We start from the raw sequence: 20,800 nt of genomic DNA on the forward strand, positions 1-20,800 counted from the left end.
AATCATGACAAACACTTCGGCGTCTTCTAACACGTAGTCTTTTCGTATCAAATTGACAGGTTTTCACGAATTTTTTTTAACAAATCGAACGAACTCCACAATTTAAACAATTTTGAAGAAATAAGTCCGGTTAAATTGATCTTGAAACTATAATGTAGTACTTTTAAGCCGATATAATTTTTTTAGAATTTTCCAAGAGTTCTAGAAAAAAGGTCGAGTATGGTGGGGTAAAAGTACGACCTAAGTGCTATCCGATTTTTAAACAATTTTGCAGTTGTTTTTTTCCAAAAAACCAAGAGCAACATTCAATTCCTTAGACTTTTATCTCTCTTCCAAAAAATTTTACGAAGATAATCGATCGACGCATATGATAGCAGTAGTCAAAATGCCTAACTGCTGTCGAAATAGAAATCGTGTATAAGACAGGACTGAGCTTTAATTGTTTGAGTGTAAAATATTATTTTTTATCAAGGTTAAGACCTTAGATTTCGTAAACTTCAAGCAACAGCTTAATGTAGAATTAAAAAACTTAACACTTGCAATGTAATGCTTCGTTCTTCAGGCCAATTAAAAAAAATACACAACAACAACATTGTTTAACCAATATCTTTTTCTGGTGAAAAAGAAGTGTAACCCTGCTTAAAAACGTTTCACGCTGCCAAATTATTTGCTTGCGGAGAGCGAAAAAACAAGATAACTCATATTTCTCCGCAATTAGTTAAAAAAGCGATTCAAACTTCGTTTGTTTACTAATGAACGAAAATAAGCGTTTATGAGAAAATATCAAACATGTCAATTTTCCCGGTGAGGTGCCGAATTTCCCGGTATTTTCCCGGTTTCCCGGTGACGTGATGAAATTCCAAAGTTTTTCCCGGTTTTCCCGGTTCGCTAGCAACCCTGTTACTATCAGTCAGTTTCAGTTAGTCAACGAGTGTGAGTGAGCGGGTGAATCGAAAGAAGCTTCTCCCAGTTGGGGCGATTTTGTGGACCGCCGGAACTGCTTCTGTATGTCGGAACAGTCTGTACAGTTGGAACTGAACGATTAACACGCGAACACCATAGAGAACGCAAATCAAGATTTTCTATTTTTTGTCGACAAAACATGTAGATTTAAAGGGATTCCTAAGAAACTTCCAACAACTTTACGGATACCCTATCTTCATAAAACTTATTAGAAAACTGTAATTAAAAGTCTTCTAACTCCCTGCATTCAATTCCTTGCAGCTTTAACATCAGTTCTCTCCGGTGCTTTTCATTCTGCGCATTAGGAACATAAGTAAACAAATGGTGTCAAATTCTGCGCATTGGTTTAATCATTGTTTTTATTTGAAAAACCATTTTTTTCTGAAATTTTTTTGACAGTTATGTTCAGAATGATTTTATCTTTCACCTAAACGCATTTTAAATTAGAAAAATTCTGTTTAACACTGTTTCATTTGATCTTTTCGTTTTCATAACACTTAAGCTGTACTGCTAACGGCGGCCATTTTTCAACGTTTGCTTACTACATTTATTTTGATTTATTTCATTTCTCGCAAACAATTCATCAGATTTCAAAATATTTGCAAGCATTTTGAAGATAAACAGCAACAGAAGAGATTCAGCTTTTTTCATGAATATTTTGTTCATCACATCTTGAAATATTTCTGTTTGAATATGAAAATGCGCAGAGTTTGGGACTGCGCAGAATTAGGGCCGGTCACGGTACTTTGTAAACAACCAACATGGAAGCCGAAAAAAAGGGAAAAAAATTGTGCAGAGTAATTTGGAAAATCCAATGTGGTCTGTATCTAGGATAGCTAAACAGCTGAAATTGCCCAGAAATACCGTATGGCGCGTTATCAAACGGTATAAGGAAACATTGACGACGATTCGGAAGCCTCAAGCCAATCGTCGGATGGAACTGTCGACTGGAAAGATTTTGGTTGTAAGATTTTGAAGAGGATTAAGAGGAATTCCAATCTTTCGGGCCGTGATTTGGCCAGAAAACTCGGTCCGGCCAATAGTACCTTGAGGAGAATTCGACTCCGGGAAGGAATCAAGTCGTATCGAGCTAGCAAACAGCCAAATCGGACCATAAAACAGAATAGTGTGGCCAAAATCCGTGCTCAGAAGCTATACGACCAGGTGCTGACCAAGTTCGACGGGTGTCTTCTGATGGACGATGAAACCTATGTCAAGGCTGAATTCGGGGGGCAAATCCCAGGTCAAAAATTTTACTTGATAACGCCTCAGGGGAATGATCCAGCCAAATTTAAATTTGTTTTTGTCGACCAATTTGCACGAAAATTTATGATTTGGCAGGGCATTTGCAGCTGTGGCAAAAATAAAAATTTTCGTTAACAAATAAGACAATGACGTCGGAACTATACCAGAAAAAGTGTCTCCAAAACCGAATTTCGCCGTTCATTCGATCCCATAACCATCCCGTAATATTTTGGCCAGATTTGGCAAGCTGTCATTACAGCAAAATCGTTCAAGTAAGGTATGCAGAGAAAGGGGTCTAGTTTGTTCTAAAAAGCCCTTACCCACCCAACTATCCCCAGTTCCCTATTGAAAAATACTGAAAAATATGAAGGAAAAACTAAAGGCAAAGGGAAAGGTTGTCAAAGACATCAGTCAGATGAAAACCTTGTGGAAGAATATAGCTAGAACGAAGGACGAAGAACGTGTGCGCCCTAATGAGCCGTGTAACAGGAAAAATCCTATGAAACCGTGACAAATAATTTGAACCGTATTTTTTTTTAGTATGAAGAAAATCTATGAAGTTCGCTCTGGCGACAATGTGGTCTCACACTTCCAAACAACATGCTCGATGTCATTCTGACCTAGTCCGCAACCGCATATATTGCTGCCAGGAATATTGGACATGAGACGGAAAAATATACGAATAAAATTCCGACTCGGGTTCAATCCATTAAACCAGGGTTTAAGGCTTACCTTCGGGATAATCGTGGAGCCAACCATACATCAACAATTAGCAGCTTAAGTGTAAATAAGATCAACGAGGGCATGAATACACACTGCACAGTGGTGCAGAACATCAATCTAGCTGAACGAAATTAATAGCGCCCAGGGATGAAGAGATAGACATTTGATGTCTTCAGCAATATTGTTCAATTTAACATGGAGCATATTCTAGTATCAAAATTAGGGCTTTGATGTCTTCGACGTAATCAAACCTTAACAGATAAACTAAGAAGTTTTGTTACTTATAGTAGTAAGCTAGTTTTGATATTGTTTAGTTTATGTTACGATTTTTCTACTAAAACTGTTTTTTTAATGAAAAAAAAGCATTTTCAATCATTCAAATCTCTACTAGTTCCACCGATATCCCCGCTAATTTCAAATGGAATAGGTTCCGCTTATCAAAAATAATCACAAAAAGGGGGTGTTGCGAAAATGTGCACTTTTCGATTGACGAGCCTTTTAAAATTGCCAATAAAATACACTCAATGCTTTCTATAGGGCTTCAGCAACTTCTAAACCCATCATAATGTATGAGACAATTGTAGATCGTGGCTTGTTACAACTTTGTTTCAAAGACAGCGAACCATTTTATCCAAACTACAACGTTTCAAAAAACTGTTTTTTCAAGTGATTTTTTTTTCAGTTGAAACTCCTGAGGGTGATGTGATAGGGCTTTGACATATTCAACAAACTTATGTATTTTGATCAGAGATAGCCGCCGGCGTGGCCTAGAGGATAGCGTTCCAGTCTTCTAAGCCAGAGTCCATGAGATCGAATCCCGATCACGGCACACATAGTACTCTTTCTGTGGTCTGGTGGTTTTAGCATTTATAAGATGCTAGCCATGATATCCTTGAAAGATGTACGCCTTAGGGTTAAGTAAAACTTAGATCTCTTCAAAGAAATATAAAGTTTCACTGAGATCCTATATGTGTGTGTTCGTTTTAAAAAAAAAAAAGATAAACAACTTTGTCGAAGACAGAAAAACCCTAATTTGAAAAACAAAAAAGTTAGCATTTTTATCTCGCAATCGGTGGACCCCTCGGCAAAAATTTTGATACAAGGATATGCTCCATGTAAAACTGAAGAATGTTGCTGAAGACATTAAATGTCTATCTTTTCATCCCTGGGCGCTACTAATTCCGTACAGCTAGATTGAGATTCTGCACCTGTTGCTACGACTCTGAGAGGGTAAAATTAGGGGGAACATAAAACCCATTTATGACAGTACAGGGTACGGCAATTGAACTGCTACAAAACTTTGGGAGTGATTATTACGAAGTATACAAAACCGAGTTAGATGACACCTTGTCACCTTGTTAACATTATGTCTAAGATGTCAGAGGATAGTTTTGTTAATTTTGTAATCAAGTGTTTTTTTTTTTGTAAAAATAGTCCTCGAACCTTAACGTAGTGCTTTGATTGCCTAGTTCCAGACTGTGAAACGGTAGAAAGACATATTTCGTAAGTTGTCCAATGAGTGTATGTACTTTTTTTATTTTGGCTCGCACTTGGAAGATACCTGGGGATCAAAAGTACCCAAGTATAGTATGGTGGGGATCGTCAAGCTACAGTTGCGACACCTACCATGGTGAATATCATCAAGAGCACCCTGAGAGAAATTCTTGGCGTAGTAACACTAAACTGGCGATAGATTTTAAAACACCGGATCAAAATCGCCGTTGGATCTTCGAAGATAATCTTTAGACCCAGCCTTACAAGATCCTAAGATTTCAAGACCTCTCGTTTGAACAGAAGCAAAAGCGGGTAGAAAGGGCGAAGGCGCAGCTTACGAGGTCCGCGCATGAAAAATTTGGAGAATATCGTGTTTTTTTCCGATGAATTCATCGCCGGTCAGCGGTTCGTGGAAAAACAGAACTACAGATTTTGGTTGCCAGAATGATCACGAACCTATGCAAACGTATTAAAGGCCACAAGACGACAGAAATCTGTCTTATTAAAGATCTGGGTCGGAATCGCCCGTACTTTCCTGGTGAAGACCAACCGAACACCTTGAAGAGGTGTAGATCAATCAATTTACGTATCGAAAATAGTTCTACGGCATGTCCTCGAACTGTGGACACGGTGGTTTTAGTTGGTGTTTTTTCAGCAGAACTTCACATTGGCTTACCAAGGAAAGAGGACCCATTTAAGGATTCAAGGTCGAAAAATACGAGAGTTTTGAGCGCTTGTGATGTCAAGATATTGGTGCCAAAATTAAGAGTGTTTCTGCAAATTGTTGTCTAGGAAGTGGAAGTGAACCAGCTAAATCTGGACCATGGTGGCAGTTAAGCTCCACAGACGAGAAGATGTCCGATGTTGTGCTAATGTCATACTCGGAACAGTTCAGAGTGCTATCCGGAATGGTATTTGGGCATCGGAAAGGTCAGACTTGGCTGCAATCTATGACACAGAGCTTTATCCCATCCAGGAAGTAATGGTAGATTTGGTTCTGACAGGGAGGAGAGCTCAAATGATAGAAGGGGAAAGGTTCCCTAAATTGGCCTATCGGGTTAAATGCGGATGTTTGACGAAATGGCTGACTAGACAGCATATCTGATCAATGCATTTTGAGGATGATACGCTTTGAACATAATTTTATGAATTGACCAACTCGGAAAAAATTTTCAAAAATTTATACAAGGTTTTGATACCTTTTGATGTAATACTTTGACATGAGGAAATATACGAAAAGAAGCTCAAAACCAAAACTTGGGTTGTTATTGACTCTTATTCAAATGTACTTAAAAAGTAAAACAAATCAAAGCTTTTATGAAGGTTTAATAATGATTAGATAATGGAATAAGAGAGTGTTTTTGTATGCTCCTATCATGTTTGTAAAATGCCTCTATCCTACAATAACAGGTTAAAAAGAATAAATATGTGATTTTTATCAATAAAACTTCGAATCTAAGCTTTAATTAACACTTAAAGAGAGAAATGAAGATCTCAAAACAGATTTGATCAAGTTTTTCTTATGGATGAACTGCCTCCATAATATGGCAACCCTAACCTTTGTTTTATAAAACTTTAGTTTTATCATATGAAAGTTGTCAGTTTCTAGCGTTTTCAATTAAATTATACGGAAATTTTGACAGAAACACAGAAATGTCCGCGAGTTCAAGCGCAAAAGTAAACATCGAACACAGTTGTACCGGATAAGTATTTTAATAACTGTCCGCCAACTGCAACTTTGATATAAAGTCGCGAATACCATAAAGATGGTAAAACGACTATAATCGGAACAAAAAACATCTTCTTTTCTAACATTTGTTTTATTTGATAAAGTGCAAAGCCTATGCTTGTTTGAATATCATCAACACTTTATAAATTATTATTATTATTTTTTTTTTTTTTTATGCGGCAGCTTGTGAGAAATCACAGAGCCCTTTTGAGGCTAAAACTTCTCACCGCGGGGGAAAGCTAGGTACATGAGATGGGAAAGAGTTGGACGAGACCGTAATACACCAGAGGGACTAAGCACTGGCACTCAATTGAACACTGGTTGCTCCCTGATAGGTTAGAAGGTCAGGGAGCTGTATTACGAGCAAATTTAGGGTTTTACTATTCGTTATGTAAATGTGTAAATGTGTTGCAGTTTGGATGCTACGATATGTAACGCTGGGTTGTGTAACGTAACAGACAAATAATAGCCACTATGGGCTGAGTTTTGCAGTCAGGATGTGTAATGCTGTGTTGTGTAATTTAACAGACAAATAGGGGCCACTGTGGGCTGAGGTTTGTTGTTACGATGTCTAATGCTGTGATGTGTAATGTAACAAACAATAATAGCCACTGTGGGCTGAGGTTTGTTGTTACGATGTGTAATGCTGTGTTGTGTAATGTAACAGACAAATAATAGCCACTGTGGGCTGAGTTTTGTTGTTACGATGTGTAACGCTGTGATGTGTAATGTAACAGACAAATAATAGCCACTGTAGGCTGAGGTTTGTTGTTACGATGTGTAATGCTGTGATGTGTAATGTAACATACAATAATAGTCACTGTGGACTGAGGTTTGTTGTTACGATGTCTAATGCTGTGTTGTGTAATGTAACAGACAAATAATAGCCACTGTGGGCTGAGTTTTGTTGTTACGATGTGTAATGCTGTGTTGTGTAATGTAACAGACAAATAATAGCACTGTGGGCTGAGGTTTGTTGTTACGATGTCTAATGCTGTGTTGTGTAATGTAACAAACAATAATAGCCACTATGGGCTGAGTTTTATAGTCACGATGTGTAATGCTGTGTTGTGTAATGTAACAGACAAATAATAGCCACTGTGGGCTGAGGTTTGTTGTTACGATGTGTAATGCTGTGTTGTGTGATGTAACAGACAAATAATAGCCACTGTGGGCTGAGTTTTGTTGTTACGATGTGTAATGCTGTGTTGTGTAATGTAGCAGACAAATAATAACCACTGTGGGCTGAGGTTTGTTGTTACGATGTATAATGCTGTGTTGTGTAATGTAGCAGACAAATAATAGCCACTGTGGGCTGAGTTTTGTTGTAACGATGTGTAATGCTGTGTTGTGTAATGTAACAGACAAATAATAGCCACTGTGGGCTGAGGTTTGTTGTTACGATGTCTAATGCTGTGTTGTGTAATGTAACAAACAATAATAGCCACTATGGGCTGAGTTTTGTAGTCACGATGTGTAATGCCGTGTTGTGTAATGTAACAGACAAATAATAGCCACTGTGGGTTGAGGTTTGTTGTTACGATGTGTAATGCTGTGTTGTGTGATGTAACAGACAAATAATAGCCACTGTGGGCTGAGTTTTGTTGTTACGATGTGTAATGCTGTGATGTGTAATGTAACAGACAAATAATAACCACTGTAGGCTGAGGTTTGTTGTTACGATGTGTAATGCTGTGATGTGTAATGTAACAAACAATAATAGCCACTGTGGGCTGAGGTTTGTCGTTACGATGTCTAATGCTGTGTTGTGTAATGTAACAGACATATAATAGCCACTGTGGGCTGAGTTTTGTTGTTACGATGTGTAATGCTGTGTTGTGTAATGTAACAGACAAATAATAGCCACTGTGGGCTGAGTTTTGTTGTTACGATGTCTGATGCTGTGTTGTGTGATGTAACAGACAAATAATAGCCACTGTGGGCTGAGTTTTGTTGTTACTATGTCTAATGCTGTGTTGTGTAATGTAACAAATAATAATAGCCACTATGGGCTGAGTTTTGTAGTTACGATGTTTAATGCTGTGATGTGTAATGTAACAAACAATAATAGCCACTGTGGGCTGAGTTTTGTTGTTACGATGTGTAATGCTGTGTTGCGTAATGTAACAGACAAATAAAAGCCACTGTGGGCTGAGTTTTGTTGTTACAATGTGTAGTGCTGTGTTGTGTAATGTAACAGACAAATAATAACCACTGTGGGCTGAGTTTTGTTGTTACGATGTCTAATGCTGTGTTGTGTGATGTAACAGACAAATAATAGCCACTGTGGGCTGAGTTTTGCTGTTACGATGTCTGATGCTGTGTTGTGTGATGTAACAGACAAATAATAGCCACTGTGGGCTGAGTTTTGTTGTTACTATGTCTAATGCTGTGTTGTGTAATGTAACAAATAATAATAGCCACTATAGGCTGAGTTTTGTAGTTACGATGTTTAATGCTGTGATGTGTAATGTAACAAACAATAATAGCCACTGTGGGCTGAGTTTTGTTGTTACGATGTGTAATGCTGTGTTGCGTAATGTAACAGACAAATAATAGCCACTGTGGGCTGAGTTTTGTTGTTACAATGTGTAGTGCTGTGTTGTGTAATGTAACAGACAAATAATAACCACTGTGGGCTGAGTTTTGTTGTTACGATGTCTAATGCTGTGTTGTGTGATGTAACAGACAAATAATAGCCACTGTGGGCTGAGTTTTGCTGTTACGATGTCTGATGCTGTGTTGTGTGATGTAACAGACAAATAATAGCCACTGTGGGCTGAGTTTTGTTGTTACTATGTCTAATGCTGTGTTGTGTAATGTAACAAATAATAATAGCCACTATAGGCTGAGTTTTGTAGTTACGATGTTTAATGCTGTGATGTGTAATGTAACAAACAATAATAGCCACTGTGGGCTGAGTTTTGTTGTTACGATGTGTAATGCTGTGTTGCGTAATGTAACAGACAAATAATAGCCACTGTGGGCTGAGTTTTGTTGTTACAATGTGTAGTGCTGTGTTGTGTAATGTAACAGACAAATAATAACCACTGTGGGCTGAGTTTTGTTGTTACGATGTCTAATGCTGTGTTGTGTGATGTAACAGACAAATAATAACCACTGTGGGCTGAGTTTTGCTGTTACGATGTCTGATGCTGTGTTGTGTGATGTAACAGACAAATAATAACCACTGTGGGTTGAGTTTTGTTGTTACGATGTCTAATGCTGTGCAGAGATGTTAAAATCGCGAGTTTACATACTCGCACTTTTCCCTTCTTTGCAGAACGATTTTATTTCGTTAAACTCAATCTGCAATGATGCTATCTAAAGTTCAACTCGGAAAGCATCAGGAAGTAAGCTTCGGGTAAACTCGGCAGGAGTAAACAGCAATCGGGGGAAACATCAGCGAAGCGAATGACAGTTCTGCGTATTGAATAAAAAAATCGTTTTCGTTCGGCAGTCGAACACATCAATCGGACAACGCATGGGGGCGTGGCTAAAAGTGATAGATACAAGGGAACGGGAAACGAGCGAAAGAAGGGTGCGAGGAATGTTAACTCGGTCCGTCGGGCAACGATCGCTCGTGAGCATTCGTGTACGGTAAGCTTCGTTCTGTTGTTTCGTTGGTGTGATTTTATTCCTGCGAGGCATGGAAAGCATCAATTCGGAACTGTTCTCTTCGTTTTGTGTGCAACACGTCATGATTGGAACGAAGATAAAATCAATCTGCACACAACAAGTTAAACTCGGAAAAAAACAGCCGAATGATTCTTTCCGAAGCGAGTCTACACACCGCTGATGCTGTGTTGTGTAATGTAACCAACCCCCTGGCAACTTGACGTTTCCCATACAAATCGCGTGTGTCAGTTTTTCTGGTTCTCTGGTTCTGCCAAATCGAAAATCAAGCGACTTAACATGTCGGAAGGACGTATATGGAAATATGTTTTCTTTTAATCGATTCAACAAATAAAAAAAAACGTTTAGAATTGAAAATTAGCTCAGTAAACGTAAAATAAATCTGTTTTCAAAAGTTCAGTCGAAGCAAACGGCACACAGACGTAAATTTGTGTGTCCTTTATTAGGTTTAAAACTTCTGGACTGATCAAAATAATTCACTGATATACGGCAGATTTTTGGGAAAAGAACCCCTTCCACCGAAACTATTGATGACGATCGTACACAATAAATGTAAAACAAAACATTAGCACAACAATCATCGAGTGATTTTCATAAACTGCGATACATATGAAAATTTTAGTATAACAAAACATTCAAATAATAGCAGAACATTTCTCTGTTTATGGAAAACTGTTTCTATACAATAAATAAATAGGTAGAATATTGAATGAGAATAATAATTTCGATTGAAACTTTTTTCATTCATTCGAATTTTATGATTCGCACCACATTTGATGATGTGCCCTTTCAATACGCATGGCTCGAAAAGTATGTAAACAAGCGGTACACATGCGACATCTGCGGATTTTAATCAGGCACAGGAAACTCGCCAGAACTGTCAAGTTGCCAGGGGGTTGAATGTAACAGACAAATAATAGCCACTGTGCAGTCTCGTTTGAACTACGGTACGTTGCACATCGTGTGTGTGAGCTGAATTGAAATCTAATTTATTTTTCTTCTCTCCTTCCACACTCTATTGTCGAGCGGTGCAATGACCCACAACGATACACCAAGGTCATCGAAAAATGAAGTTCGAGTACGGAAATATCACGAAAATTATGCTGGGCCATATCTCGTTATGGCTGAAACAAATGTCGGGAATATATCTGCTGCGAAGATTGCTAAAAGTCTGGTGAAGAAATTTGGTGACGATTTTATTCGTGCTATGCCGGTTTCTAAAACCAAAATGAAAATTTTGATGCGATCGAGGGATGCTGCTAATGAAATAGCAGGCATCGGTACCTCAAATGAAGTGCGTTTTTTTATCCCCCAACGGCTGGTGGAGTGTCTGGGGGTAGCCTATATTGAGCCGGATATTTGTGATGAAGAATTGAAGTTTGCTAATGCTTACGATAAACGCAAGTCGAATCAAGTTGATAACCCGGAGATAGTTCATGCTCGTCGTGTGCTTAGAAAATTGGCTGATGATAAAGAGGAAGCCCTGTTTACGGTGATTTTTACTTTCGCTGGGCAGAATTTACCTACTCACATCGAGTTAAATAGAGTGCTTTATGCTGTTAAGCAATACATTTATCCTGTCCGCCAGTGTGGTAACTGCTGGCGCTTGGGACATGACAAAAAAGGATGCAAGAGTGCTAAACGCTGCAATCAGTGCTTGGATCAAGTGGGCGGCGAAGATCATGCGTGTGAAAATAGTGAGCCACAGTGCGTTAACTGTTTAGGCTCCCATCGGGCCAATGATCACAAGCTATGTCCGAAAATAATTCAAAAAAAGAAAACCGATAAAGAGCGGCGTGACACTTTTTCACAAGGACGTGTCGATTGGTTTTGTGGAACAAATTCAAATGATTCATCAAACTCACTACCGATCATCTCTCAACCAACAACAATATCCACCGTGGCAGTAGCTTGCCAAACAAATAATGTTGACAAGAATGGATCTAATCCTTCCAGCAAACGTCGTTATAATGTCGATTCGGACGATGAGCTTCCCCAACTTGAAGTTAACATTTCTGACGGGGTTTGCGATTCGATCCGATCGACGATTGAATCTACTGAGGTCATCGATATCGTTGCAGATGCTCTGGAAGTTCCTGAGGAAGATATTGAAACTCGACAAAAAATCCAGCAAATGGTTTTGGAGAGAATTTCAGATGTTGTTAGTGATAAAATGAAAGGCTATTTTGCTAATCTCAGATTATGAAAAAGACCACACCAAGCACTTTAACAACCACCGTTCCTCTGCAATGTCTACAATGGAATTGTAGAGGGATAAATAGTAAACGCTCATCCTTAATCCAGCTCATAAATACACATAATATCAATATTTCGCTTTTGAGTGAAACACATCTCGACAGTCACACAAACTTTAATCTACCGCAGCACACCATGTTTCGTAAAGATCACAGACGAAACTCGATGGGCGTAGCCATCGCGATTCGTTCAGAACTAAATCCCGTAGCATTTCCTATTGCACTGCCAGCGGATATTCAAGCCGTTGCCTGCCAGATCAAATACATCTCCGGGTTGATCACTATTGTATCTGTGTACATACACCCGCAAGCCAACATATCGCAGACTCAGTTTGAAAATTTTTTATCAACCGTTCCGAAACCGTGCATCATTGGAGGAGACTTTAACGCAAAACATCACCTATGGGGAAGCGAGCATGGAAACATACGTGGAGACCGTCTTCATCAAGCCATCGAAACATCTCATCTCGTCATTCTCAACAACGGTCAGCCAACTAGGTTTGATGTAAACCGGTCGTGGGGCGCAATTGATATCACGCTGGTTTCTTCGAGCCTTAGTTTGTGCTTCGACTGGGAGGTTTTGGATTCACCAAATGGAAGCGATCATTTTCCGATAGTTTTTCATTCGAGTACTACATGCGCGATGAAATTCTACTCTGGAATTAATGTTCGAAAAATCGACTGGGAACGTTTTGCCGGAAGCCTCGAGGAATCATTCGTCGAAAATGGAGAACCGGATAGCTTTGATGTCTTCTTTGAGCTGATTTGGCAAGCACTGCGCAGGTCCTGCCCATCAGTAAACTCGAACCACACCCGCCGAATACCGCAACCCTATTGGGACGAAGAGCTAACAGAAGCGAAGAAAGCCACCAGAGTTGCTTTCCGCGCTTGGAAACGAGAACTGTCAACCGAAGCTTACGAAGGGTACGCTAATACAGAACGAAGGTTCAGAAATTTGGTACGCGAGAAGAAGAGGAAAAGTTGGCAACATTTTTGTGATAGCTGTGATAGTTCTACGTCCCTCACAACCTTATGGAGGATGGCCAGAAGGTTTAAAGGACGCGGAGAGCCATCAAAAAACATCAGAATTTCGGACAATTTGGCCAACGATGTTTTGGACAAGTTGGCTCCCTCATCTGCCAAAAATCCACCCCCGGTTTTTCTACAATGTTCGTGTTGCTCTCAAACTGGTTTTCCATTCTCAGTATCGGATATTCAAGCTGTTTTGAAAACCGGTAAAGATTCGGCTCCTGGTTTGGATGGTGTTCCATATTCCGTCATAAATCGTCTCCCATGGGCGGCGCTTAGTCAGTTGCGAATAATCTGTTGCCAAATTTTTGCTTCAGGAAGAATTCCGGAAAGCTGGAAAACCTATAAAATTGTACCGATTCCTAAAAGTGGCCATGATCCGATTTCTCCTTCTGCTGTTCGTCCAATCGCGTTAGCTTCATGTTTTCGCAAAGTGTATGAACTCATAATCAAAGATCGACTAGAACATTTCATCGAAAACAACAATCTGTTCCCTTCAGCTATCAACGGTTTTAGGAAAGGACGAGGAACAATGGGCGATGGAATCGAAAAGTTATTCTTTCCCTCCTTAAGAAAAACCCGTAAAGATCTGTCAAAAGTTGGGTGAAATTGTATCTGCATCCCGCTTGCACTAGTGGAAAACCATCACCCAAATTCGGCACCGCTTCCATCGCCTATGGATGCGTTGTTTCCACTGATTAACGAAGCTTCCTTAGCTTTGAAAAGAAGAGAGCATGTGGTGATATGTAGCCTCGATATCAAAGCCGCCTACGACAACGTGGAAATTAATGTTCTGGTCCGCGAATTACGCTCATTAACAGTCCCTGAATGTCTAGTAAAAAGTATCTTCCATCTGTTTGAAGAAAGGAATTTGTGCATTTCGAGTGGATTAGATTCAATATCTAGGACAACGTGGAAAGGCCTTCCTCAGGGATCTCCACTAAGTCCGTTATGCTTTAATGTTGTGATCAGTGGATTGATCAACAGTGTCCCTCCTGATGTGATAACCGTAAATTACGCCGATGACACAACAATTGCTGTAAGAGGAACCTCACTGGAGCATAGTTGCGAATCTCTCCAAAGGGCAGTGGATATAGTTGTGGAAAATATTTTCGACCTTGGGTTAGAACTTTCGCCGACGAAATGTAAGTGCCTCCTGATCTCGACACAACAATGCGATAATCCTCCAGAAATAAATATCGGCGGTTGCACTTTGGAATACGTCAGATCCCTGAGGTTACTCGGCATGTACCTCACACGAAATCTGTCGTGGTCGTGTCATATTAGAGAGGTACAGAAACGTACAGCTCCGTATCTTAACTTTTTACGAAGCATATCGGGCCAGTTATGGGGAGCACATCCAGCAGCATTGTTAGTTATTTTTAAGTCATGTGTGAGATCAATATTGGAATACGGTTCCATATTTATGACGGAGTTATCACAAAAAGAAGCCATTATTTTGGATAGACTACAATGGGCAGGAATTCGAATCTGTTTGGGCTCCACAAAAACCACCCACACAGGTTCACTCGAAGTGATGGCTGGTATTATTCCGCTGCAACAAAGAAGAGAACTTGCGGTCATGCGTTTTGTAAATAAAAGAGCGTCACTCCTTTCTTGGCATCGACAATATTCCAGACCGATCTTGGACGGTGGCTTAGTGGCTACGGGAATACACCGCGCAACAAGAATGCTTAACGAATTCATTCCACTTGAACAGCCTCTAAATAATCTCCCATGCTACATGTTCAACCGTGAAGTTGTAAGAACAAAAATATCCATTGATCTCACTGTTAAACGGTTATGTTTAGAACACCAGAACTCATCGGCAGCTGATTTGGTGTCAAACTATCTCTTGGAAGTGTATGCCAACGCGAAAATCTTGGCAACTGACGGGTCGAAAGATATTCAAGGCACAGGTTATGCTGTGGTAAATAACTTTGGAACACCTGCAGAAGGGATCAAACTCGACAGTAAAGCATCCGTTTATATGGCAGAGCTTCTGGCAATCAGGCATGCTGCGAAAATGATCGTAAGTCTTCCTGTTGCTCAGTATATTATTCTATCCGATAGTTTGAGTTGTCTCACGAGCCTGCAAAAAATCAACATCAATCAAAAATATCCCGTTGCTTGGTACGATATAAAAGAATCCATTCTTGAAGGTCAAAGAATGGGGTACGAAATCCATCTGATATGGGTTCCGTCTCACAGAGGTATTCCAATGAACGAGTTGGCAGATCAAGAGGCGAAAAGTGCGTGCATCAATGGTGGTACAGCAGATTATATTTTAACATCATTCGACATCCAGTTTCCGATTCGGCGTACAACAATGCACAAATGGCAAGCAAAATGGAATTCAGGAACTAAAGGACGTTTCTGTCACAGCATCATCTCTAACGTTTCGCTCCAACCATGGTTTAGTAGCTTGGATCTCAACCGCAGACAAATTGTAATCCTTTCCAAATTAATATCAAATCATTCACGACTCCCTGCTCATCTCACTAGGAATGGTATCCTATTGGATGCTACGTGTAGTTGTGGCGAATCCATCGCAGATCCTGATCACATTATCTTCGCATGCAGCAGATTTGAAAATCTTCGTAGACCTATTTGGCGAATTTTAATGAAAAAAGGAATTCCACCCGATATTCATTTGATACTAAAAAAGAAAGACATTGAATTATATAAAACGATAGCTAATTTTGTAATTGAATGTGAAATAGACATGTAAGTAGAACAGTAATCAACACTTGGCCGGTTATGTTATAGAGGTAAAGCCAATAAAAAATTTAAAAAAAAAAAAAAAAAATAGCCACTGTGGACTGAGGTTTGTTGTTACGATGTGTAATGCTGTGATGTGTAATGTAACATACAATAATAGCCACTGTGGGCTGAGTTTTGTTGTTACGATGTGTAATGCTGTGTTGCGTAATGCAACAGACAGATAATAGCCACTGTGGGCTGAGTTTTGTTGTTACAATGTGTAGTGCTGTGTTGTGTAATGTAACAGACAAATAATAACCACTGTGGGCTGAGTTTTGTTGTTACGATGTCTAATGCTGTGTTGTGTGATGTAACAGACAAATAATAGCCACTGTGGGCTGAGTTTTGTTGTTACGATGTCTGATGCTGTGTTGTGTGATGTAACAGACAAATAATAACCACTGTGGGTTGAGTTTTGTTGTTACGATGTGTAATGCTGTGTTGTGTAATGTAACAGACAAATAATAGCCACTGTGGGCTGAGGTTTGTTGTTACGATGTGTAATGCTGTGATGTGTAATGTAACATACAATAATAGCCACTGTGGGCTGAGTTTTGTTGTTACGATGTGTAATGCTGTGTTGCGTAATGTAACAGACAAATAATAGCCACTGTGGGCTGAGGTTTGTTGTTACGATGTGTAATGCTGTGTTGTGTGAAGTAACAGACAAATAATAGCCACTGTGGGCTGAGGTTTGTTGTTACAATGTGTTATACTGTGTTGTGTAATGTAACAGACAAATAATAGCCACTGTGGGCTGAGTATTTTTGTTACGATGTGTAAAAGTGTGTATCTGAAACGAACAACATCATTAGCAGAAAAAAATCGATATTCTGTATATAACCTGGGCCTTTTAATTAAATGAAGCCGATCTTGATGGAGAGCAAGAAAAACAAAATAACTTACTTGAGAGGTACAATTTTGATACCAGTTTACATACACTTTCACGTTACAAGTGCTTGAATTTCTTGGTAGATAGTTTACAAATCCGTCTCTGTAGGAATAGAATCTTATATTGTCCTGAAATATATAATATCATTAAAAAGGTTCATCACGTAGAATAAGAAACAGGTCAAACAATCATTGCTGATTGGACCATTGAGCTTATGGGTGGGCGTTGGTTTAAAGCCGTGGAACCAGCACCGTTGTTTTCCGTTTCACTAAAGCTCATATAGTGATCCGTTGGTACTTATGAGAGTTACATTGTGATATTTTACTATCAGAATATAAATTTCTCATACGACAAGGTAAACTCATTTATATAGAGGTGCAGATATAAATGAGCCCCCACCCGCGTCCACGGATCAACACTTTATAAATTATTATCAAAACTAAAATTAAATGAAAAGAAAATAACAACTTTTTAGTAACATCTGACTTGTTCAATTGCAGATTTTCTGGGTCGACAAATACCACAATCAGACGAAACTTCAATACTATTAGAAATTTATTATATTAAATGGCACACTAATGGCCTAAGCAGCTTTTACAATGCCACAACCGCATGGGCAAAGATTGACCGAAGAAGCATCGCGGTCTAGTACCTACAAATGCAGCGCAAAAGCCCGCCCCAACGTAACTTATCATAACGACTAGCCAACTTTCTTTCCTCGAGCCAGGCAGACACAAACTGACCGGATTTGCTTGTCGTGTGCGATTCACGAGCAAAACAATAACAACAAATTTGCTCTCGACCCCACTTTTCCGAGTCCGCGCGCCACGTTTTTTTACCTCCTCCGCAGTAAGGTGTAAGTATAGCTACAGATAGTGATCAAAATTGTTTTGAACTGCACCACGCCGCGTTAAATGTTTGCTCCCCCGTTTTAATTGATCCGCTGCGCTGAGGAGGATCCCGAAAATGTTGGAAATCTTGATGAGTCAGTTGTTTTGATTTAGCTTAAAACTCGTGGACCATTTTAAGCATTTTAAGCTACAAGCTGAATGTATTCTGCATACGTATTGATTTCTGAGAAATTGGGAAGAATCAACCAATCAAAGAACAATTATGTTTCACAGAAATTGAATTACACAAGAATTTACTGATAGAAGGGATCTTACCATGACAGTCATAATGTATGAAATTGATAGGAATTCGAGCAAAGATGTCGTTTTCAGGTTATAGCGTACAAAGAACATACATATTAGAATATACATGAGACCATTAAAGTTAGAGGGGACTTAGTGTATAAAAGCTGATTTTGAGAATAGGACATTTCGGTATCGAATTTTGAATACGGCGAATGCGTTAACATCACTGTTTCGAGAAAAACGCGTTCAAAGTTTGACAGTTCCATAAGCTCATAGCAAAAAAATATAACTTTGTTTTCTCAATTTCTCGATAACCAAATATTATTCAGATAACTTTGTACTATCAAAAAGTAGATCTCGCATAAAGTATTGAAGGAAGATTATATAATAATTTTTTTGTACGGGATTTTCATCCTCTGGGATGATTCATCCCTATAGACTAGTTTACTTTTCACGTGTAGGAAGTTTTACGGATCGAAAACAAATATAAAGACGGATTTGTTTTACAAACGTTTAATACGTGTTTCTCTTTGTAATGGCTAGAGAACAATGACGAATTACGCAGAAGGCGGAAATAAGGTGGCGCTCCTAGTGGAGCAAACTAGAAGCTTGTTGCAGGGCTGGTTTCAGATGGTGATGACCCGAGCAGAAAATTTCGACTGCTACACACGTATTTTTGCAAATTCAAGCCTTAGTCGTATGGATTGTTCCTTAAGCATTTCCAAGAATTTCTGACACATTTGAGATCTTTTGAACTTATTTCTGCTCTGCGCAAAGAATTTTGTGAAAGTCAAAATTTCATGAAATTGTATTTAAATATGTATAGTGAACTAAGAACGAGTTTTATGAAGCCATGTTTCAAATCATGAAAGAAGATCTTTAGAAACTTTTCAATGGCATGATCCTGTTTTATTATTATTTTTTTTTTTTAAGAAATAAGGCCGGAACAAACTTTAAATCCTTTTTTGTCACTCGGAGTTGAAACATCGCGAGGGGAGGGATAATAAAAACAAATAAATTGGAGTAAATTGCACGAAAGTTATATAAAAGGTAAAATTACTCCCATTTCCACAATTTGTTATTTGTTCTTGTAATCTTTCGGGTTTTTTTGGAAATTTCGAAGGGTGGGGGGGGCAGGGTGCCAGAAGAATTAATTGATATTTATCCCAGCGTAATTTAACTAATATTTAAAAAAAAAAGTAACACAAAAACTAGTATCGAAAAAACGCTGCCTTGTTTCATTGAAAGTCCTGCAGTAAATCAGAAAAGAATGTTTTGGGAATCATTCTTTAAAACAGGAGTCAGAAACCATCTGAAAGTATCTATGATAATTGGTCATTTGGAAGCGTAATCTTTACAATTAAATTGCTGCTCATACTTATGCCATAATCACTGTTATAATGATCGCAAATGAGATTTGATCAAATGGTCGTAATGTTATGGATACTTTGAAAATAAATATTCCATTTGGTTCATAAACAAAATATTCAATAAAAGTTTTTTCTTGATTTCTCTGTTATGAATACAGTTTTTATTACCGGACAGTGTCTTTTATTTTGTAGATACGGTAGGTAGGTATATGATTTAAAATAAATGCATATCAATCCATACTGTGATTTTTACCTTCGGATGAAGCCCTATCGATTCCTTGATGTATTATTTCGAGAAAAATATATCACACTTACATTCACAGGTCCCTCTATCCACGGCAAGGAAAAGCTCCGGATTTCAACTCGCTTAATTCGGCTTACGAATCAATTTTCAGACTCGTATCTGACCTATGAATACGCACTTTCTTCACCTTAGATAAAAACACTATCGATTGATTTATGCAAGTGATGCATACTGCGAAATACATACTCAATATGTTTGTTTCCAAATAGACAACAAAAAAATGTTTTTTTCATGGAAGTTAAATTCACTCAAACAAAAACAGCGCACAGTAGATTCAAAAATAAAAGACGCAGATGGCGTTTCCACTCCTCCTTATGAGTCAGAAAGAGTAGGCAAATCGATTTTACCCTTCCGATTGCCAGCAGAGTGAAAGAGATGCAAATCTAAGCGAAGGAAGCAGGAAGCAGCAGTACGGTCGTCGATGTACTGAACATTTTGCCTAGCTGCCTCCAATTTGAAAAAATACCTATTTTAAAATCACATTTTCACGGTCCGAAAACAACGTTACCACTTCACCAACTATCGCAAAACACTGGCGCGGGTTTCAACTTACGTTTGAGACTATTTTTGCACCGGAAATCTTCACTTGCGAGAGGAAAATTCCATTAATTATTCGCACACGAAACGAAATACACCAAAACGATAGACGAGCTTTTTCGCTTTTCAAAATGGATAGCGAAAATAGCTTCGTTCAATCGTAAGTAGCGATTGGTTTCGACTAGTTTCTGTCAAGTGGTCGTTGTTCAACGGGCTCATGTTTTGGTCGAAACAGGTCTGGTCGTTGTTCAACGGAGCAAGTTGAAATCGATCGAAACTAGTCGAAACCGATCCAGCTCGAAAGCAGGATTCATTTCTACCACACTAACACACATGCAGCGTGTGTGTTAGACAGAGAGCATGTTTTTGTTTCGTTTTCGCCGTTTCATTTTCGTGCTCTGGATGTTTGGATTCAGTCGGCAGTCGGTCCTGTGTGTTTCGTGTCGGGATTGTCGCTGTGCTTCCTGCTATTAATTTTTCATGCATGATCTCTGCTGGCACCGCAATCAAAACGTTTGATGTGGTGCTAGCGGGAGGTACTTTTGAACTTTCTAGGTACCAACCAAAGCCGTGCGAACCCGTCCTCCATGGAGATTTTTTCCAAGTAAAATTTTCGTAGAGTTCCGGAATATTACTTGACCTTAAAAGGTGTTTAATAATAAGTGTTGACAAACAAGTCAGAAATTTGGTTCGCCTTCGGCGGAATTAACACTTTAATCAACCT

The 20,800-nt window shown here is 38.9% G+C and overlaps 1 protein-coding gene across 7 annotated transcripts in view; it reads right to left on the minus strand.

Moving 5' to 3' along the window:
- The window catches only part of LOC129745400 (RB1-inducible coiled-coil protein 1), a 76,630-nt gene extending 56,389 nt beyond the window's left edge, over positions 1-20,241 (minus strand). For 5 of the 7 annotated variants that reach the window (XM_055738465.1, XM_055738463.1, XM_055738462.1 and 2 more), the window contains exon 1: positions 20,093-20,241. The gene's annotated coding sequence lies outside the window, so the exon portion shown is untranslated. Of the gene's footprint in view, positions 1-16,743; positions 16,761-19,550; positions 19,937-20,092 lie in introns of those variants that run through there. The other 2 variants (XM_055738459.1, XM_055738461.1) reach the window with 2 other exon arrangements.
- Between the last annotated feature and the right edge of the window lie 559 nt (positions 20,242-20,800).

This window comes from Uranotaenia lowii, chromosome 2, assembly GCF_029784155.1.
Source record: "Uranotaenia lowii strain MFRU-FL chromosome 2, ASM2978415v1, whole genome shotgun sequence".
NCBI lineage: Eukaryota > Metazoa > Arthropoda > Insecta > Diptera > Culicidae > Uranotaenia > Uranotaenia lowii.